This window comes from Poecilia mexicana, unplaced genomic scaffold, assembly GCF_051168715.1.
Source record: "Poecilia mexicana isolate PSO_F unplaced genomic scaffold, ASM5116871v1 scaffold_18, whole genome shotgun sequence".
Classification (NCBI taxonomy): Eukaryota; Metazoa; Chordata; class Actinopteri; order Cyprinodontiformes; family Poeciliidae; genus Poecilia; species Poecilia mexicana.
Window position 1 is genome coordinate 2371397 of NW_028263387.1, and position 23901 is coordinate 2395297.

General features: G+C 40.7%; 1 protein-coding gene across 1 annotated transcript in view; it reads right to left on the reverse strand.

Annotated features, from left to right (window-relative positions):
• The window catches only part of adam19a (ADAM metallopeptidase domain 19a), a 174986-nt gene that overhangs the window by 58215 nt on the left and 92870 nt on the right, over nt 1-23901 (reverse strand). The window lies entirely within an intron of this gene.

Sequence of the window (23901 nt, forward strand, 5' to 3'; positions counted from 1 at the left end):
CAATGCTACAGATAAAGCATGTTTTTATTGTGTTTACTCTCTGTAACGTAGTTTACTTAGACTTAGATATGTGATTCTATGAATCATAATTTCAGGGATGGAAACATCTTGTCTCCTGTCCTAACATAGCATGAACTTCACTTTTTTGCCACACATTTATTTTGAAAGAAATCCAACTGGCAGGGGAGGATATGTAACCAAGGAGCCACATAGCAGAGTTGTAGTCTAGACCACCGAACCCAAGGCCAAATCAAGACCAGCACCCCATGCTACATGACAATAAAATTAAGTGCACTTATCAAAATTGCTTCTCAAATTGATCTGAAAGATCCACATTCCCATAAAAACACCTAGATATTAAATACTTAGAGCTGAAATAAATTTAACCAGTATCAATTCAAACTCTTCATTCTGTTTTGCTTTCATCTCTGTGCCACAATCCGCAGAGGTCTCCTGCCATCTCCAAAAAAAAAAATAACGCCCTGGGCGATTGCCCATGTCAGAAATAACAACTGTCTGCACCATTAAACATAGCAATTAACAACGCACAACTATGAACACTGTCCAAGGCCCAATAAGCAAGAAGTAACCAAGCAGAAGGAGCACCGAGACTGTTTTCACCCTCCCTCCTGCTGCAATGTCTGCCACCATGACAGGTGACGAAAACAAAGAGCAATGAGCATGCTCTGTGTTCTTATGTTCTTGTTTTATTTATTCGCCAATTAAATAAATATAAATATATTTTAATAAGATAAAATAGCTACTGCAGTGTACGCAAAGCATTACAATGGCTCTCAGTGAGGCTTCAGCCCTATAGGACTTCGTCAAGATCCGTCCAGAAGAATCGGATCGTTCCTGAATGTCATATCACTATATTGCACTTTGGTCACAGCGTTGTCCCATATCTGCGACATGTCAGTCAACACCTCCACACAATAATTCAGCGCATGAGTGACAACTTTTTTCATCGCAGATGCAACATGTCTCAGTCAGTACAGCTAGCTTCGCTAGCATCACGTCCACGGAGCTTACCTTTCTTTAAGCTTTTCTTCCAAGAGACGCTAAAAGTTGGACTAAATCCCCACCGTCTGTGAAAGCGAAGCGCTGCTGATTTTACATGTCGCCATATCTTATGATTTATGCAGCGTTATTATATTACTGACGATTAGACAGACATCTGAAAAAAAGAAGAGGATGTTATATCCAGATTAAGGTTTGGGCATACGGGGCTAAATAGTACTCTGAAAATAATTAATAAACATAGTACAGGTTTTTGTAGTTATTGTGGAGAGTCAGAAACAGTGCAGCATATTTTTCTAGAATGTAATAAATATAGGTGGGAAAGAGAGGCGTTAATCAGAGAGTTAAATAGAAATAAATATAATTTAGAAATTAAAAATTCGCTGCAAAGATCATCTGAGGATGTAGTATTTTAACAGCATTTTTAGTTTTCTTAGGAAGTCAGGTATTATGGGAAGATTATGGTGTTAGGACATCTAATCTATACTCCTGGCTGGAAGAAGCAGAAGAAGCAGAAGCAGAAGAAGAAGAAGAAGAAGAAGAAGAAGAAGAAGAAGAAGAAGAAATAATCTTCTCCCATAGACATAATATAAGGATAGACGCCTCATGCATCGCTCTTGCCTATTGTCACTGACGAGATTTAGGGCGGCCATCTTGGAGCGGTACACCACTCCACTCAGCGTTATGTGTTTAGCAGGCACAATGACGTGTCAGCGCATTTAATCGATCATAACACACTTTTTTGTTACTGGAAACTATATTCAAACATCTATCAAAGCAACATTTATAAACAATTGTATTTTTTAAGTATGTTTTTAATAGGGATGTGCCGATCAGGTTTTTTCCTCCCGATACCGATACCGATCACCCATGAGGGCCGATACACCGATACCGATCACCGATACCAATCACATAATTATTATTATCATAAACACTACTGGTTACATTATGTGGAAAAAGGAACCATGAATTCACCTTAATTTAGACAAAAACTTGTTTTTAATAACTTTTTCCAAGAAGAAAACTAAACAAAACAGGCATTGTGCAAATTGTACTGCTATTGGTAATACTATCTTTAACAGACTGATAACATATGAAGGCTCTGAAGAGGCTAAATAATACAAAGAGCCAAAATAAAACATCTCAACATTGCCAAGAAGTTCAAGTATAAAACTTTACATTCAAAGGCAAAAACAGGTTCCATTACAATAAACAATCCAGAGTTACTGAATGAAAACTTCCTGATAGCATGGTGGCTAGCTGATTACTGCTAGCTCTGATTGGCTGTTTCTGACTGAGCGGAGAAATTATGCAGAACAGGGAGGAGATCGATTATTTTTTCAGAGATTATCTGTCTCATGTTAGGACAGCGAACGTTTTAATACATATGTAAAATTTATTTTTTAAGTTAGATGCTGCAGCTTTAAGCAGGTTCGGTGTGAGAGTCACTACCAGGTGGAGCAGAAGCGGCGCTCAGTCTGTGAAATATTACTACCTGTAGCGTAGCAGCGGTTCAGCAGCCAGAGCAGAACCAGCGTCTTACATCGCAGGACGAAGACAAATAATTTTGCGGGTTATTTGTTTAGCTTTCTGACCGTCATGCTAATCCAGGTGAGTGTTTGTAGCTGTGCGCTGCTTTACCTGCTGTCTGATCCTCCGTATGTCTTTTTTACTGCAGTGAGCCTCGATGTAGCCAAACTCCGTCAAGTATGGCTTTGTTTTTATGTCGTATTAGCTTCGTTGTGTTGATGCATTTTGACCTGCTTCAATTTTCCGCCGCAACACGCAAACTTCCCCATTCATTCAGTGCGTTATAGTTCCACATCGCTTAGGATTTGTTGCTGCGCGTTTGCGCAGTGTGAAGGAAAGAGGAGACCAGCTGCACAAGCAGGTTGCGAAATGAGATGATGGGTATCGGTAAAAGAGGCAATGATCGCCGATCACCGATCATGCACTTTTTCACGAAAATCGGCCCGATTGTGATCGGTGACCGATCGATCGGCACACCTCTAGTTTTTAATACATAGTTCATCATATTTAAATATGCTTAGTGGCTATAACAATAGAATAGGGATGGAATATTCTGATATCGATGTATGAAGAGCATATTACAAAGCACACAGCCGTTCATAATTTATTTAATAAATTATTTAGTAATATCAATATATATTTATATAACTATACAAACACTAATAAATAAAGATTAATAATGGCACAAATAAATAATGATTAATAGTGAATAACACACACACACACACACACACACACACACACACACACACACACACACACACACACACACACACATATATGTTTTTCAGCCGACGAGTCCAAAATGCGAGATTCATCCGTGCTGCAGTGAATCTGTCTCTCTTTATAGATATCTCCCTCTTCTTCCTCACATCGTGTCTTTAGGAAACTTTCAAAACAAAAACGGAAGATTTAGGATGTATCTTACTTTTGACAGAGTGAAAGAATATAAATAATAGTCTTTACCACCTGTGTAAACTTTGCCGGTGAATGTTATAACACATAATATAAGTTTTATAATATGTGTTATATTGTTTCATTTCTAATGTAACAGAGTTACAAATGTACTTTTTTTAAAATTATAATTTGTAATTCATTTTATATTGAGAATATGTGAATTTTATCTTATTTAGTTATTATTTGCTGTTTTGCCTGCGGGGGTCGCCTTTCTACACTTTGCCTCGTTTGTGTCTCCTGGGCTTCCGTAGCTCGGTCCGCCCTCATAGCATCTCTGCTTCCCCCTTTTCCCACACAGCGTTGTTCTGCGCTGCTGTGGGCTGGAGTGCAAGGAGATTAGAAGAGGAAGTTGATTTATTGTTTTACTCTTCTTCTCCAGAATAAAAAAAGAAGATTTCATCGAAACCTGATTGCCTCATTGAATTACCACCCGTTACACTGGTGCCGTGACCCTTTGGATCTACAGATCAGCTTGACGCTCTTCGCCGTGGTTGCTGTGCACCTGATCTATTCTACTGTTTGGGATCCTTTTGTGGTCAGGTCAATAAGAGACTCTGAATTACAACACTTTTCTTTTACGATCACTGAGTGAAAAAAACAAAACAAAAAGGAATATATATATTATGGTGTGCTAAATTTTTTTATTTCAATCCCATTAAAAGTGATTCTGCTTTGTTTTTTTGTTTTTTTTCTTTGATTGTAAGCAATACTGTGGTACATTTTATGGTTAAAAGTAGCTGGTGTGTTAGCAATGGATCAGTTTACTACTCCTAAATTGCCTAAAGGTCGAGGAGTGTGGTTCAGCCGTACTGCTGATAGTGGAGCGGTAGGACATTCAAACCTCACATATGATGCTAGTGCGGAATCAGGGCTAGGGAGGAGCCAAGGTTGTACTGCTACTGATGGGTTCATGAGGGAGAATCCCCCTACTTCCACACCCTGCAGTGATGTTGATGCCCTTCATCACCTTACAGACATGGTTGGGCAGTTAGGTGCACGAATTGGTGAATCAATTGTTTCTAGACTAATGTCAGCTGGTGTTGTAAATATGAACAGTGAACCTCAGCCTTCTAGTGTCACTCAGAACTCATGCTGTGACAGTGACAGACATGAACTATCTCATGTGACAGTCCATGTTAAACCTGATAGAGTGCTTCAGACATATCGAGGCGACCATACTGACAAATGTTCAATCCGTGACTGGATTGACTTGACTAAAATGCACCTCAGAAAACAAGAAATACCTACCTGTGGTCAAGGAGAAGAGATCATGTGTCACTTAATGGGCAAAGCAAAGGATGTGGTGCAGATTGCATTACGCAGTGATCCTTCACTTGATGTTAAAAAGAATCCTGCACTGATATATGATGTTCTTCTCCATTACTTCAGTGAAACCCCATCGTGTCTCCCCCTCGCCGATTTCTATGCTACTCTGCCCAGACACAGGGAGAATCCTGTTGATTATTGGATAAGACTAAACAAGGCAGCAGACTTAGCTCTTGAGGGTCAGCGTAAACGTGGGAAGCAGACGGAAAACATGAATGATGAGGTGGCTCTCATGTTCGTCAAACACTGTCCTGACCCAGAGTTATCCTGCATTTTGAAGTGCAAGCCAGCTCATGAGTGGACTTCGCGTGATGTTCAGTTAAGGATTGATGACTACCAGAGAGAGTTGAGGGCAGCTAGCAGAGCGACTGGTGCTCCACAGCTAAGAAGCCAGGTTGCTGCCATCAACCCAGAGCAGCCTATTCCAGTGTCACCTGGCCTGGCAGCTTATGAGCATTGTTACTCTCCTCCTAGCTCATTACCTTCACCCTCCTTTCTCCAATCTCAACATCACTCTTCATGCCAGTCTACAACAGCTTCCTGTCAGGGTGGTCCTCAGGACACTAGAAGCACAGACTCAGTCCCCCTTGTTACACAACATCTTCAGCAATCAGAGGAGAGGTTTCTCAATCGAATGGTCGACATGTTTCAGCAGATGATGGAGAGGATGCCGCAACGCAATACTTTTCGCCCTACCCGGGGTGGGAGGTTCCAGCATGTGCCTCGTGAACAACGCAGCAGAGAGGCAGGTTGCAAAGTCTGTAATAACTCAGGTCACACCACTACTTCGCACTGCATGTCTGAGAGACTGTGTTTTGTTTGTTTCGCCCCTGGTCACACCAAACTGAACTGCCCCATGAAAACTCCTTCCCAGTCCCAGTCGGAGGGAAACTAGTGGACCTGTATTCGGAGGGAGGCAGTGCAGGTCACACTACCAACTCCCAAACTGATGACATGTCAGATGCTGAGACTGTATACGCTTCGGAGAAGAGTTTATGTAGTAGCTCAGGAGTCGTTGTCTATCAGAATGTTCACAGAGTTAGCAGCAGTGACAGTCTTTTCTACACCTCTGTGAACATGGGTGGGACATTTAAAATGGGCGGAATGCTGGACAGTGGTTCAATGGCCTGCAGCATCAGTGAGGCAGCTGAAATGAAGCTGAAAGAGGCTGGAGTGATAACTGACCAAAACATAGTTGATGTGGATGTGGTTCTTGTTGGATGTGGCGGACTTCGAGTTAAGCCTAAGGGCGCTTTTGATGTGGAGATGGAAGTATATGGCTGTAAAATGGTGGTTCCAACGCTCGTTGTTCCAGGTCAGCATGATGACTTGATACTAGGCACCAATGTCATAAAACACATCCTGCATCAATCCAAGCAGTGTGAGTCCTACTGGAAGACGGTGTCCACCCCGTGTCCTCCTGGGGATCCAGAAACTGAACGTTTCCTGTCCATGCTGTCTGGTCTTAATCCGTGGAAGGATGGAAATGCTCCTGATAAGGTTGGTACTGTAAAGTGTAACTCAGCTACCTACCTTGAGCCTGGGCGAGAGTATCTCGTGTGGGGGAAACTACCCGGAAACACTTCTGTTTCTCCAGGTAGCACCATCATGATAGAGCCCACGTCATCCCGCTCAGCACCCCGGGGTGTTCTGGTTGCTAAGCTTGTGACTTCATTATGGGGAGACAGGTGGGTTCCATTGAAGCTCATTAACATGTCTGAAAGACCTGTGTTATTGAGACGCAACACAAAGCTAGCTGATGTTTACCCCATTGTAGCATTGGAGGACATGGATGGTGTAGAGTGCTCAAAGATTCAACTTGCTAGTTTTGGACAATCTGTCATGCCACCAACTGCGGATGCCGGTTTGGTCAAAGAGATGCTCAGATCAGTTGGGCTCAGTGATGTTGATATTGAGTCTTGTGAAGTTTCTGAGGACTGCAGGACAAGAATGGCTAATCTTGTTTTGCAGTATGAGAGTTTGTTTTCCCGCCACCATCTTGACTGTGGGGAAGCAAAGGGGTTTGTGCATCGTATTAACCTTTCTGACACTAGACCCTTCCGGCTTCCATACAGGCGAGTACCCCCTGGCCAGTATCAGAAACTGCGGCAAGTCCTGAGTGAGATGGAAGAGAAGGAGATCATCAGGAAATCCACAAGCGAGTATGCATCACCTCTAGTGCTAGTGTGGAAGAAGAATGGAGATCTTCGTATCTGCACAGACTTCCGCTGGTTGAACAAGAGAACCCTGAGGGATGCCCATCCTCTTCCCCATCAGGCAGACTGTCTGGCAGCATTGGGGGGAAACAGTCTGTTCAGTACCATGGATTTGACCTCTGGGTTTTATAACATGCCACTCCACGAGGATGACAGGAAGTATTCAGCCTTTACCACTCCTATGGGCTTATATGAATACAACCGTCTGCCACAGGGTCTGTGCAATAGCCCTGGTAGCTTTATGCGCATGATGACCAGCATATTCGGAGACCAGAACTACCTGACCTTACTGTGCTATTTGGATGATTTGTTGGTTTTTGCACCTGATGAGGAATCTGCCTTGCGGCGCCTGGAGATGGTGTTTGCCAGGTTGCATTGCCACAATTTGAAACTGGCTCCCAAGAAGTGCTTCTTTCTGAGGAGATCTGTCAAGTTTCTTGGTCACATTGTTGGTGAAGCTGGTGTTTCAACAGACCCAAGTAAAGTCGAGGTCATTACCAACATGACAACTGCTCAACTCATGGAATCAGATGGTGTGACTCCTTCTCAGAAGCGGATAAGATCCTTTCTGGGGATGATAAACTACTATCAACATTTCGTGCCCAGGTACTCTGCCATCGCCAAGCCGCTGTTTGATTTGTTAAAGGGTGACAAAAGGAAAGGCAAATGTCATCAGAATAAACTGCCATCCAGAAAGTTGAAAGCTTCTGACTGGACTACATCACAAGAACAAGCCTTTGAACAACTGAAGTCCTCACTGACACAAAGTGTTGTCTTGGCCCACCCGGATTTCACCTGTCCTTTCGTGTTGTCCACTGATGCATCCCTGGATGGCATAGGTGCTGTTCTGTCTCAGGTTCGGCAGGGTGAGGTACGAGCCAGGCCCATTGCTTTTGCCAGCAAGTCTCTGTCCCGGTCACAAAAGAACTATCCAGCTCACAGGTTGGAGTTTCTGGCATTGAAATGGTCCGTCTGTGACAAGTTCAGCCACTGGTTGAAAGGCCATAAATTCACAGTCTGGACCGATAACAATCCATTAACTCATATCCTGACTAAGCCTAAACTGGACTGTTGTGAGCAACGTTGGGTGGCTAAATTGGCAAGTTACAACTTTGACATCAAGTACATCCCAGGCCCACAGAATATTGTGGCAGATGCTCTGAGTCGTGAGCCATTTGTTCGGGAGACTGTTGGCCACAGGCTGCTCACTGAACCCTATGCCAGTCTTCTCGCTGAAGTTAAAGATGTCTCAAACTCCTCAATACAGACTGCCTTTCGATCGTCCAGTGGTCAGAAAGAATCTTCCTCAGTGAGTGTTAACAGTCAGTCAACATGCAGCCCACTACAACTCCTCCCTCAGTCTGTTGCAATGGAGGATGTGTCTGCTGTGTTACACTCACAAGTGGAGTGGGATGCTGGTGCGAGAACCCGTGCCGTTGAAATGGTCCATCATCTGCCTCAGCTCATTCCATCTGGTCAAAACACCTTACCCACCTACACTGAATGTGAACTCCGTGACAGACAGTTGGAAGACAGAACTCTCTCTCGTGTTCTACACTATGTTGAGAGGCGTAGAAGACCCTCTAGAAGAGAGAGGTTTACAGAGTCAGTCTCTGTGACAAAGTATCTAAAGCACTGGGATAAACTAACTGTACGAAACGGTGTGCTATACAGGATTTCTCGGGACCAGAAAACCAAAGCGAAACGATTCCAGTATATTGTACCTGACTCGCTCAAGACTGAGGTACTTCATGGAGTTCATGACAGAGCAGGCCATCAAGCTCAGTTCAGGAGCCTCGGCTTGACAAGGCAGAGATTTTTCTGGCTGACTCTAGACAGGGATGTCAGAGACCATGTTCGACACTGTCAGCGATGCATTGTCAGTAAGACCATTGAACCTGAGGGCAGAGCTCCATTGGAAACTATAACATCAACCAGACCGCTTGAACTTGTATGTATTGATTTTTGGTCAGCCGAAGATTCCAGAAACAGATCTGTTGACGTCTTGGTGATTACTGACCACTTCACAAAAATGGCTCAAGCATTTCCATGTAGAGACCAGACAGCTAAGCAGGTGGCAAGGGTTCTCTGGGACCAATATTTCTGTGTCTTTGGCTTTCCTGAGAGGATTCATAGTGACCAAGGGGCTAATTTTGAAAGTCAGCTGATAAGTGAGCTCCTCAGAGTCTCAGGTGTCAGAAAGACGCACACGACACCATATCATCCGATGGGGAACGGAAGTGTGGAGCGGTTCAATCGAACTTTAGGTGGCATGATCCGTGCACTGTCCCCTGAAGAGAAAGCTGACTGGCCACGACGTTTACAGACACTGGCCTTTATGTATAACTGTGCGGTTCATGAGACAACGGGTTATCCCCCCTTTTACCTCATGTTTGGCCGGGTCCCTCGCCTGCCTGTCGATGTCCTCTTTCAAACAGTCCTTGATGACTCTGCTGTGGGGAACTATGACAAGTATGTGGCATGTCTTACCGATGACCTGAAGGAGGCAATGACAATTGCTCAGGACCATGCTTCAAAAGAACAGAGACGACATGCTCGATTGTACAACCGGAAAGTGAAAGGCACTAGTATTGCTGTCGGCGACAGAGTGCTCTTAGCTAACAGAAAAGAGAGGGGTAAGAGGAAGCTTGCTGACCGGTGGGAATCGACCATCTACACTGTGATGGAAATTAATCCAACGACACATACGTATAAGATCTGTGACACAGTCACTGGACAGAAAAAGGTGGTTCACAGGAACATGTTGATGCAGGTCAGTTTCCTCCCAGTGGATCCCTCATATGACATATCTGATTCTACTTCTGCCATCTCACTTTCTGCATCCTCAGTCCCGGAAGCAGATGGCTTTAGAGGAGATGAGAAAATGTCGCTTGAGAGTGACGACAGAACCTTGCATGAGACAAGTGCTGGTTTTGATTGTGGCAGTGTTGGGGACTTACCTGGAGTTCTGGAAGGGGTGGTGGATCCTTTGCCTGATCCGGAGCATGTGGATTCTGAGAGGAGAACCATTGAATGGATAACACAGCTGTCTGAGCCAAATTCATCAGTGGGGGATGTCGTGGACTTAAAGAGCATGACCTCCAGTCCTGAAGACTGTTCAGTTTCGGCCATGGGCTACACGACGAGTCAATCTGTGGGAGGTGACTCTGCTGTTATGACTGTTGTGGACGTCCCGGTGGACATAAGGGGCCCAGACCCCAGCCTTAGTAGTGTGGGCCATACAGTTGGTGCTTCTGCTATTCTGCACACTGTTGACCAGACCTCAACTGTGCACCATGATGACTATACTGCACAGACGGAAGTTAGGTCTAGATTCGGTCGCCTAGTCAAACCTGTGAACAGGCTCATACAGACTATGTCCAGGCAAGATGTTCAGAACAAGTTTGATGCTTGAGCTGGTTGCAAATCAATGTTCCCCGCCTTTACTGATTGATTTCTTCACCGGCTAGCCTATAATCTTTTGGGTCTGACTTTTTTTTGTCTGGACGTGATATTTTCATTTTGTATTGTGTAATGAGCCTGTACTACACTGTGTTGGGGTCTTGTGGGGTGTACAAGGCACCCTATAGGCAGTTGATGGATTGGGGGATAAGCGTTACCCTCATACCACTTCATCCTTATGGGATACATTAGTTGTCTGTGTTCTCAATGTCAACCCCAGGTGATCTATGATTTGTGTTATTTTCAGTGATGTACGCTGTGTGGTTGATGCTCGTATTCGATAAAATTCAGTGGGGGTGAGTGTAACAGAGTTACAAATGTACTTTTTTTAAAATTATAATTTGTAATTCATTTTATATTGAGAATATGTGAATTTTATCTTATTTAGTTATTATTTGCTGTTTTGCCTGCGGGGGTCGCCTTTCTACACTTTGCCTCGTTTGTGTCTCCTGGGCTTCCGTAGCTCGGTCCGCCCTCATAGCATCTCTGCTTCCCCCTTTTCCCACACAGCGTTGTTCTGCGCTGCTGTGGGCTGGAGTGCAAGGAGATTAGAAGAGGAAGTTGATTTATTGTTTTACTCTTCTTCTCCAGAATAAAAAAAGAAGATTTCATCGAAACCTGATTGCCTCATTGAATTACCACCCGTTACACTAACATAGGCCCTTGTGTCAGATAATCTAAGTCAATGTTAGAGAATAATAATTTTTTTTAGATTTAGCCTTCATAGCGGGGCTGAACCCGTATTACACCAAACACTGTAGCTAATATTAGCTGGTATCTCGCCGGTGGACATAAATACAGTAAAGTAATATTCTAATCACAATATATACACAATAATATGTCCATCTTACTTGTGAAATGTTGTCTGTGGAGCCGTCACATCAATAGTCATCGATCCGAACAACAATATCCCTCAGTCCCTGAACTTCACATTTTAACGGACAAAAAGCGCAACGCGAGTTAGATGTAACGAGTAATGCGACAGTTTTATAGAAATGTAGTTAGGTAGAAAGTAAAGATATTTACTGTAAAATGTAGTGGAGTAAAAGTAGAAACTATCCATTATTAAATCTACTTAAGTAAAGTACAGATACACGAAAATTGTACTTAAGTACACTTTCCACCACTGCTTGCTGACAAGACAAAGAAAAGTTTCAGGTCAACCTTGCTTGGAGTGCACCACTTGCTAAGCTGATCACAATAGCTAACGGTGTTAGCTAAGTGATTGATCATGCCTGTGTGAACAGTTGCTTAACAATAACAAAGGTCATTTCCTGTGTTCTGTCACTCACAGTCTGGGCAGATTGAATGCACATTTAAATCGTCAGCGCACGGAGAATGACGGACAGATTCTGACCAGTAGTGACCCATTCCTGTTTCCTTAGTACCTGAGTATTTCTCTGCTGATCATTGGTTCTCAGTAACTGCATTTCCATTGACCACAACATTGTGTAAATTGAAATTCTAAAGATAAATTTGCTTAATGGAAACAGGGCAACTAAAACCATCATTGTAGAATCATCATCTACAATGTTCCCAAAACACCGCATATGTAACTGCAAATGTAAGGGATTTGTTGCTACCACACCTCAAGATGTCAATGTCTCCTCTAATGGCTGATAGATGAATGTATCTCTTGTAACTGTTTAGATGCCATGCAATGTTTTTGAATGGCTTATTGTGTGAACAAAGTTATTCACATGTGATTTTAATGGCATTTATTATTTAAAGGAAACACCGCAATTACAAAATGGTGTTTTTTCAACATTAGCAAAATTGCAAAGTTTTGCGCAAACTTGTAATGTAAATCTAGCTAGTGAGGTTAACATTTGACTAGTTTCAAGGCAACAGACAAAAATGTTCAATGTTCTGATCCTTGAGCCACGTACTTTCCCTCCTGCCAAACAGAGCACTCCACCTTTCTTCAAATTCCACAGATTATCTCCAAATTGTTTCTGAATCATTAGAAGAAGTTACTCTTGAGGGACGTTTTGATCCCACTCTTTATTCAGGACAGTGTTCTTGGGTAGAATTGTGAGTAAACAGTCTTGTGCATGAGAAGAGAAACACAGAGATTGCAGCAGGATGCTTCAGTAATTTCAGGACACAGGACTTGTGGTCTCATCTTTTCTTTTCTACATAAATCATTTTCTGTACATCATTTAATGAATTTGTTTTTCTGGGACAGACGCATCTTCTCTGCTACCCTTCTTGTTATTCAAAACTCTCCAGCACAGTGTAAATTAAGAGGTACTCACACTCACCTGCTGCCAACATTACGCAAGTTCTGAAACAGTAGAAAAATCAATTCATAGTCTGCAATGGAACTCTTAAACATCCAGTGGCTTCGCCTTTACAACTGAACCTTTCACTTAGAGTTCTGATGATCCAGAAACTTCTTTAAGCAGAAGTATTAGAAGCATGTTTTTTTGCAGGTAGGTATTGCAAACAAAAGACAACAATAATTTCAATCCTGACCTTCTTTCATAGCAATCAGTCTACTAATTAGAGACAGAGAGTACTTTCAGTTGGACTCATAGTTGTTTCATGGTCTTGTTCTTTTAAATGAAGAAGACAGAAGTTCATCCCTCCTTAACCAGGGAGAGGTGGGAGACTCGCTGGTTAGCATTTTGACTGCAGGTGTTTTCTACCATTAAGAGCATAAGAAGCAATTTTGACTCCTGTTTTGGAACTGATGTCTGAGTTTCTGATTTGCTGCAGCAAATCATTAATATATATATATATATATATATATATATATATATATATATATATATATATATATATATATATATATATATGAGGTGTGCCGATCGATCGGTCACCGATCACAATCGGGCCGATTTTCGTGAAAAAGTGCATGATCGGTGATCGGCGATCATTGCCTCTTTTACCGATACCGATCATCTCATTTCGCAGCCTGCCTGTGCAGCTGGTCTCCTCTTTCCTTCACACTGCGCAAACGCGCAGCAACAAATCCTAAGCGATGTGGAACTATAACGCACTGAATGAATGGGGAAGTTTGCGTGTTGCGGCGGAAAATTGAAGCAGGTCAAAATGCATCAACACAACGAAGCTAATACGACATAAAAACAAAGCCATACTTGACGGAGATTGGCTACATCGAGGCTCACTGCAGTAAAAAAGACATACGGAGGATCAGACAGCAGGTAAAGCAGCGCACAGCTACAAACACTCACCCGGATTAGCATGACGGTCAGAAAGCTAAACAAATAACCCGCAAAATTATTTGTCTTCGTGCTGCGATGTAAGATATGAGGGGCCGTTTAGGACAAAATTTACGTTTTGTCTCTCACACACTACCAAAAAGTCTCGCATACTCCAAAAAAGTTGCCTCGCATAGTCAAAAAAATTACGTTTCGTCTCTCACACACTACCAGAAACTCTCGCACACTCCAAAAATTACGTTTTGTCTCTCACACACTACCAGAAACTCTCGCACACTCCAAAAAAGTAGCCTCGCATACTCAAAAAAATTACGTTTTGTCTCTCACACACTACCAGAAACTCTCGCACACTCCAAAAAAATAGCCACGCACACTCAAAAAATACTAAAATGTCACACACACACAAACGTTAACTTTCTCGCACACATACACTACTAACAGCTCGCACATTCACAAACGTTAACTGTCTCGCTCACATACAATGCTACCAGCTCGCACACACACACAGACGTTTATCTCTCACATACACAAGACTAAAGTTGAACACACAGTACTAAGACTCGTTTTTTGAATGTGTGAGAGCGAAACTCTTTTTGAATGTGTGAGAGCGAGACTTTTTTTGAATGTGTGAGTTGTCACGGAAGAGGCGGGGCATAATTTTTGGATCAAACTGCGCATGCGTAGATCCTAAACCTTAAGTTTCGATTGTTGACTCACTGTATGTTCTATTACTTAGTATATTTGTGCTATATATATTTTAAATATATATAGAACGTTTAACTTTCTTGTAGATTAAACGTGCTATAGAAATAAATGAATTTGATTGATTGATTAAAAATAGCAAAATTGCTGTAGTACAATCTGTCCACTGGGTGCCAGCATTACAGGAATTATTAAGAGGTCTTGTGAGAAATTCTGTTCCCCCGTGAAAATCTGTTCCCCCTGTGACGGGAGCGCGCATTGCAGCCAGAGACGTGGATCCGGTGAATCTGACCATTTTCACGGCGCTTCTGATCGATTTCTCGGTAAAAACTACTCGTATGATCATATCAATGTGTAACTTTCAGTTTAATCGGCAGCTATCAAAATAAAAATACATACATAAATAAACGAGGTCTGGTGTGGAGGTCTTTTTTCGCTGTTTTGTGTTATTTTGAAAGCGAAGAAAATCGATCTTTTTTCAGCTTTTGTCTCGTAAGCCTGACAAATAAAAGTCAGTCAACAAACACAGGTTCCCAACACATAGTGTGCATTTATAATTTTTCATTTCTGATGAAGGAGGAAGGAGATTAATATACCTGCAAGATCTTTTACTTTGTTTTCAAAATATTTGCACTATGTTTGACATTTGTCCTTAACATAGTTTAATATAAGGTAGCTATTGAAATATAGTTTCAATATATTTATATATATTTAAAAGCACAAATATACTAAGTAATACAACATACAGTGTGTCAAAAGTGGAAAATTATAGTTTAGGATCTACGCATGCGCAGTTTGATCCAAAAATTATGCCCCGCCTCTTCCGTGACAATCTCACACATTCAAAAAAAGTCTCGCTCTCACACATTCAAAAAACGAGTCTTAGTACTGTGTGTGTGTGTTCAACTTTAGTCTTGTGTATGTGAGAGATAAACGTCTGTGTGTGTGTGTGCGAGCTGTTAGTGTATGTGAGCGAGACAGTTAACGTTTGTGAATGTGCGAGCTGGTAGTGTATGTGTGCGAGAAAGTTAACGTTTGTGTGTGTGTGACATTTTAGTATTTTTTGAGTGTGCGTGGCTATTTATTTGGAGTGTGCGAGAGTTTCTGGTAGTGTGTGAGAGACGAAACGTAATTTTTTTGAGTATGCGAGGCTACTTTTTTGGAGTATGCGAGACTTTTTGGTAGTGTGTGAGAGACAAAACGTAAATTTTGTCCCAAACGGCCCCTCATAGTAAGACGCTGGTTCTGCTCTCGCTGCTGAACCGCTGCTACGCTACAGGTAGTAATATTTCACAGACGGAGCTTCGCTTCTGCTCCACCTGGTAGTGACTCTCACACCGAACCTGCTTAAAGCTGCAGCATCTAACTTAAAAAATACATTTTACATATGTATTAAAACTTTCGCTGTCCTAACATGAGACAGATAATCTCTGAAAAAATAATCGATCTCCTCCCTGTTCTGCATAATTTCTCCGCTCAGTCAGAAACAGCCAATCAGAGCTAGCAGTAATCAGCTAGCCACCATGCTATCAGGAAGTTTTCATTCAGTAACTCTGGATTGTTTATTGTAATGGATCCTGTTTTTGCCTTTGAATGTAAAGTTTTATACTTGAACTTCTTGGCAATGTTGAGAGGTTTTATTTTGGCTCTTTGTATTATTTAGCCTCTTCAGAGCCTTCATATGTTATCAGTCTGTTAAAGATAGTATTACCAATAGCAGTACAATTTGCACAATGCCTGTTTTGTTTAGTTTTCTTCTTGGAAAAAGTTATTAAAAACAAGTTTTTGTCTAAATTAAGGTGAATTCATGGTTCCTTTTTCCACATAATGTAACCAGTAGTGTTTATGATAATAATAATTATGTGATCGGTATCGGTGATCGGTATCGGTGTATCGGCCCTCATGGGTGATCGGTATCGGGAGGAAAAAACCTGATCGGCACATCCCTAATATATATATATATATATATATATATATATATATATATATATATATATATATATATATATATATATATATATATATATATAGTTTTTTACATACTGACTCTCGTGAAGGATTGAAAGAATACTTTACTTTTTTGATTCTCTTTTTAATTGTCTTGTCTTCTCTGGGCGGATAAAAATGTTCTGGGATCAGATCTGACTGGACAGACTTCGATCCCTTGAATGCTTTGGGATAATGTAGAGTGAGCTTCAGATTGTGAATAAATATAGGAAATATAGATATTGCACAGATTACATTAGGATTAGAAAATGCAACTGGACAATTTCAGAATCTACATTTGGTCTCCAATAGTTTATTTCTTTCTACTGAAACTCACATAGGTAGACATGCTGACCTAATGAGACAGTAAAAATTATTCACCCTAATATGTCGAATGGGAACGCTCGCTCTAATTTACAGGATCTTGTATGGAATCTCATCTGCGAACAAAGTGCAAAAGCAGACATAACTTAGATAATATTAACAGCTTCATCTTTTGCTTTCTGACACCCGCTCTATCATTTCCGGCATTCGCAACTTTAAATTCAAAAAGCCCAATCTTATGAAATGTTGGATCAGCAGGACTGGAGTCTTTCATGTTTAAAAAGCGGAGTCTTGATAACAAAGAGAGACAGAAATCACAGGCCGTCAGCATCGTTTAGAGGGAAAATACAAAAACTATTACCATAATATTAAAAAGTGACATTGTTTGCCTTAGTAACCTCAGAAAAGGGCACAAAAATATTTCCCATTGATCATTATGTTTTAAATATGGCAATATGTCACTCTAGGATATATAATTTGTTACTACAGTTTAGTGTTAAATGTAACTTCAATGAACTACTTAGCAAAATCAAATTTGTATTTACATTCCAGAAAGTACATTCTGAAAGGTTGTTGCTTGTTTATATTCTATTCTAATTGTACACAAATATTTAAAGATCTTGAACACATCTGAAAGAAATTTGAATTTTGTAACAATACTGAATAATTTTTGTGACTCATTTCAAAGTGAAACTAATGTAATACAGGTTCATGTCAGAGTAAAATATTTCAAACCTTTTTTTGGTCATTCTGATGATCATGGCGTACAAATAATAAAAACTAGAACTATAGTGAATATTTCACCATCACCATATCAGTGTGTGCTATACTGCTATACTCACATCACAAAATACTATTTGGAGTGCAATAACTATTCACTAATATTCTCCAAGTGTTATGAACCTGAATATTTTACGTTGATTTTGTTCAGCCAACTGAAGAAAATGTTGCATTAAAATAATCCTATGAAACTGCAACTCTGAGTGCAGCGATATCTGGATATCAATTTTATATATTCAGCAGCTTTACTTCACTTAAACACCTCAGCTTGCAGAAAGAAATCATTGACCTGTTGTCAACGTCCAGATGACTGTAATGTTTGATGTTGCAGCAGACCTCATAAGAACAAAGCCCAGGATCAAACAACAAAAACCAGGAGTTAAGATAGATTTAATGAACCTGATCCAATCATTAAATGCCGCAGACTGCGTAAGGCTTCATCCTCAGCAGGGGTGTACTCCCTGCTGCTGACAGCAGTAGCCCGCAGCATCCCCTGCCATTTCACAAATGATCTCTGGATAAAATAATTTGGTGCTCATCAAAGTGACTTTGACCTTCATTGCTGCTCATTTTAACTCACATTTTCTCTAACATTCTGCTTCACTAACTCCTTCACTAACTGCTTTGGCTCTGTGCTTTATTTGATTTATGTAAGATGAATTCAGTCCTGCATGTCAGCAGTGACTTTCTACTTCGTTTGAACCAAAACACATAACCTTAGGTGGAAAGGACATGGAAAGAAAATGAAGGTGACAATGCAAATGGTATTGTGAATTGATAACCATTTTATGGCAACCCAAAATACTGTTGGTTTCTGCCACACTGCTCACATACACACACACAGGACAGAATGAAAACGTCTCCTGAGATCTCCATGATCCACTGCTGTCAGTGGATCATGTTCTACCATGTCAGTGTTTGCAGTGCACTACAGGAAGTGTTGGTCACAGTTCTACCTACATTGGACTATTCTGTGCTAACAAGCTCAATGCAGATTAAACTTTCAGTGGATGGACTACTGCAATGCGTGAGCATTGAATCAAGCAATACAGAGCGGATGCACACTCTTGACTGGTCATATTTATTGGGATCATTCCATTGTGGTGAGAAATTTGACATGCATCTGTTCTCACTAATGTCACACATTGAGCAAGTGAACTGAAGCGCGGTGAGACCAAACCTGAGCTATAGGTAGGTTAGTTTTAGCTGCAGAGTTGGTGACTCTTCCACACCACAGAGCGCTGGTCAGCAGCCAGCCACAAACAGTCTGTCTACAGACAGCCATGTTCTGTGACATGCTTTACATGGACAATGTACATCTCCCTTTACTATTTGCAGATTATTTAAATGTATTGTGCTCACAAATCTTTAATGTTACTCTTTGAACAAGTTATGTCCGTTTCTACAAGGTCTAGTGAATGACAGTTGCTAAGCAAATACAATTCCTATTGTGACAGACTCTTCTCTTGGCTCATTAGAGGTTAGTCTTTGCTTCAAAAATGTATCTAACTGGATGCTGAAAAAGACTATGTTGTGTTCAAGTTGTGCTAAAAGCTATTCAAGCCTAAAATAACATCTCAATGCTAAATATGTAGCAGTAGCACAGACATCTCCAAAGCTAATGTCAGCATCCACAGTCCAGATTTTGGGCTAAATCCTTTCATTTTTGTCCATGAAACATCTTTGACTTCCTCTGGACCCTTCCGAGCTAAAAGCACTGAGTTTCCAAATAGTTTCCAACTCACAACGAACAGGTCCTAAAAGCTAAAGGGAGCTAACTGTAAAATGCATTAATTGTTGTATTAATCTCTATTATCAGTGTTATTTTTCTGTTTCAAGCAGCAGTTATCTCCATAAAGCACCTGGGTCTTCTTGAACATACCTTTAACTATATGTTGCTTCCTTTTGTTGGGAGTTTTTACTTAAAACTTTTATGTTTTCTGTGGATGAAGCAAACTTAATGAGCCTTCACAGCATTGCACTGGTATTCAATACACTGTGCCCCAAGGTAGTGGAGAAAGAATCAATCAGTATTTTTACTTGTATAGTTAAACTGTACATGAGAGAGAAAGCTAAGAATGTGATACAAAATAATGGCCACTCTGGTAAACGATTGTTCAGCTTACAATTACAGTGTTAAACCTCTTTTATATTATTTTCATGCCTATTTTTTAAAACTGGCAAATGTTTTTCTACCTTTTAAGATTCTGGGAGCCCAGCGACTTGATTGATGATGTTGCTCAGCTGGGAGAAGAGCCTCACAGCAGCAATTGCTGGGAGTTAAAATAAAAATTATTTGTAACACTTTTCTGACATTTAATCAATTTAAAACATGTTCATGAGCAATTCTCATTATATCAATCATATCATTTGGATCTGTTGATTGATCAAACTTCTATTCCCACATAATCTGGGACAAAGGTGTTAGAAAATGGATGGACGGATGGATGGAATCCTGGGGCCTATGACCAGTGGTTGATGAGCAAGAAGTGGGGTACAGGTCAACAGTCCGTCACAGAGACACAGGACAAACAATCATGGACACACAGAGTTATTTAACCCAACTAGCATCTGGGATGATTATCCCAAAAAGGAAGCAGGTTCTTCCAAAGGTAATTCCAAAGGAATTCCCAAAACATAGTTGCATTTCTGAGATCCATCCACTGTATACATGAGCTTGTCCTTCCAGGGTCCCAATGGAGAATCGACGTGATGCAAAGCAACGGTGAAAAATGAACAGGATGTGCTTGTGTACTTGTGCACTGAAAGTCTCAAAGTCTCTCAGTCAGATCCATCAGACTGTCCCGAAGTTCTCTATGGGAGAGGAAAGGAGGAGGAGAAGGGGTTTCACATCAAGTTCTAGGACCAGACTATGTATAACGTTACTTTTAACACACGGTTATTTTTAATCCAGAATATTCTTTGCAAATACTGCATTGCTTGGATAAATAACAATCACAACCATCAAATCAAAATACTGCACCAACCTGCAGACATCACAAAATAAAATAGGAAGATTTAAGAAAACACAAAAAACTTTACACAATATTTGAATTTTGTACCTTATGGATATTTTGCTATGCAAACAAATGCTTTTACTGTTAAATGGGACCAGCATTACATAGCTTGTTTTAAGACCCAACGGCTGATTACTTCATTAGGATTTAAATGAAGTGCAAAATATTCACATTGTTTATTTAAATTGTAATTCAATGTGCCTTTTTAAGATTCTATAGTTAGTGCTTCAGTAACTGATAACACATATCGAGTCATATTTTCGAATTGTTTTTAACTGGTGGATGACTGGTGGACCATTAGTGAACCACTGGTAGGCGCTGGTGGACCAGTGGGAGACAGTGGTGGACAGTGGTGGGATGTCGCCTCTACCACGAGGCTCAGCAGGTTTTCTGGGGAAAACCTTGAGTCCCTTGACATTGGGGCTCATATTTATACCTGCTAAGTCTGGATGGGATTATTTTCTACCAAACAGGAATTCCCAAAACATAGTTGCATTTCTCAGATCCATCCACTGTATACATGAGCTTGTCCTTCCAGGGTCCCAGCATGGAATAGTGTTGCTTATCTAAAGAGGTTATTGGGCAAGAGAAGTACAACCTTGAGGAGAGAGTCCATTACAAGATTTCCGAAATATTTATTATAATATATTTTTCTAGATTTTTTTTAAAAACAGCTTCTGAAAGCCAACTCAAGTCAAACTCAGTGTGTGCGAATTTAAGCCAAATCCTAATCAGTTTAGATCTACAGAAAGAGGCTGCTGAAGTATGTAATGACAGATTTAGAGGGACAGGAAACATGAAAACAGGAAGCTATGCTTTCAGTGCATCATAAATTCTATTACAGATATGAGGGAAGTGAGAAGTGCTCAAAAGGTGTTTCTTTTTTCTTATCACAGACACCTCTTGCTGCTCAGCTGCTGCTTCTCTTCATGTTTGCATTGATGCAGAGCTGCAGAAATGTCAAGTAAAATCCCCATCATTAGAACAACATCCGCCTTAAAAACATCTCTTCATTGCTACATTGCTTGACTTCACCATAGCTTATGGAACAAAGGTCCCTTTTCTCTGAAACAGTTGAAATATGTTACTAACCACAACCCCCAACACCACTGCTGATAAAAGATGTGAAGCTGTTAAGTACTTATGAAGTAAAGAAAAAAAGTAATGCTGGAACATTACTCCAGGGTACTTTTCACTCAGTAATTTTGTTACTGCTATGAAAAATAGTTTATTCTGTTATTGGCTGTTGCTTTATGCTGTTTATTGCATTGGATGGCTAACAAAGCTTCCAATGTAAAGCTCTATATCAGCTTTACATTGAAAACTCCCAGAGAACCACAAAATCCTGGCACCCCCATCTAATGGGGGTCACCAGCTTGGTCATACTCTTATGAACTGTGCTGTGGGACATCATAAGTCTGCCAATGTGGTTGGGTTGGTCACTCTGGTAGGAACATCAAACCTAGGCTGACCCCACAGCGGTCCAATGGGTGGGGTCAGGTCTGCAGGCAGGAGACAGTGACTGATAGTGACTCAAAGTTCATAAAGAAAATAATCCTTTGAGCAGTCATCTCCATGAGTTCCAGACCATTCCTCAAAACAGAACCAGTCTTCTTTATCAGCTTGTTGAGCCTTTCACATCTCTTTTTCTGATGCTGCTACCCCAACAGATAATGACAAAAACCTTACATTCTCTACAACAGACTTATAGAAATCTGTGGAATCTTGTTGCAAACACCAAAGAACCTCAAGAAATAAAATCTTCTCGCTTCTTTTTTCCTGCTGCTTTACTATTGAGTCTCCAGTCCAGTCTGTTATCCAGGTGAAGTCCAAGGCATTTATATTCCTTCACCAGATCCATTTACTCCCATGCTGGTAATACCTTTGACCTTCTCCTGCTTCTTATGAACTTTACAGTCATCCTTTGCTTTGTTCCCTGTCAAGACAGTATGACTGTTTCCATGAGATGCTATACACTGACTCACCAGCTCTTTGCACTCTTGTCCTTCTTGTTCATTTCTGAGACACCTAACAAATGCAGAGTAACCTGCAGATAAGAAGGCCCTGTCTGAGGCCTATATAGTGAAAAGGTGAGAGCATAGTTCTGTTTGTTTGCTAAGGTGGGACAGCTGGAGTGACTCTTGTAACTTCATGATGTGGTAGTCATGGAAACAGGTATAGTTTTTGAGGGCTGAAGGAGAAGCTTTCTTTGGTACCATAAAAAGGCAGGATGTCACAACACTGGAACTTTCCCCTGGTTTCTTAAAAGGTTTAAGAGACACTGCAAAAATTTACAGCTGTAGTGTAAATTTTAAATGTACAGTTGCATTTTGGGATATTTACCGGCTGGAGGCAAATGTTCACAGGCTAGAGGGCGATGCCAACAATGACTTTCACCAGTTAAATACTTTTTAAAAAACATTGTATTACAGTTTTGTGTTTGTGGACAAAAATGTATTTTATGTGGTTATACTGAGATAGTGTAGCTTCTATCACATTGTATGCTAAAGATAGCTTTGGTTATTTCTTAGCTTGCTTTATGTGCAACAGAAATGCTTTTTAGTTCAGTTTTGATAATATTTTTCACCCAGAATATGCAGATAGCTATAATTTGGTCTTTTTGCAGAAGTTGTTTGAGGGTAGGATGCCTCAACTGTTTTGTTTTTTTTTTCTTTTTTCTTTTTCTTTCTCATATATATGTATTAGGACTGTCAACGTTAACGTGTTAGTGCACTTGATTAATCTGAACATTTTAAGGCGTTAATATTACATTAGATATTTCATTAGTTCATTAGTTTGTGCGTACCACAGCACAGAGACGGCCCTTGTAAAAGTGTTCAATGATATCCATATAAATACAGACTGTGGGAGAACCACAGTGCTGGTTCTGTTGGACCTCAGTGCAGCTTTCGACACTGTTGACCATGACATTTTATTGAATCGACTGGAAAGTTGGGTCTGACTCTCCGGTCCAGTGCTCAACTGATTTGAATCTTACATAAGGAACAGGGATTTCTTTGTTTCATTTGGAAACTTCTCATCAAAGAGTTCAGAGGTCACATGTGGTGTACCCCAAGGTTCAATCCTAGGACCCCTCTTATTCAATATTTATATGCTCCCACTAGTTCAATTTATAACAGGAAATAAGATTATCTGCCATAACTGCACAGATGATACACAGCTCTACATCATGATGTCACCAGGTGACTGTGAACTCATCCAATCACTGAATAAATGCTTAGAACAAAAAAATGTGTGGATGTGCCAAAACTTTCTCCAGCTGAACAGAAACAAAACTGAAGTTATTATTTTTGGACCTAAAGAGGAGCAAACTAGCGTCAATGCACAGCTTCAGTTATTACAACTAAAACTTAGCAATCAGGCCCAAAACCT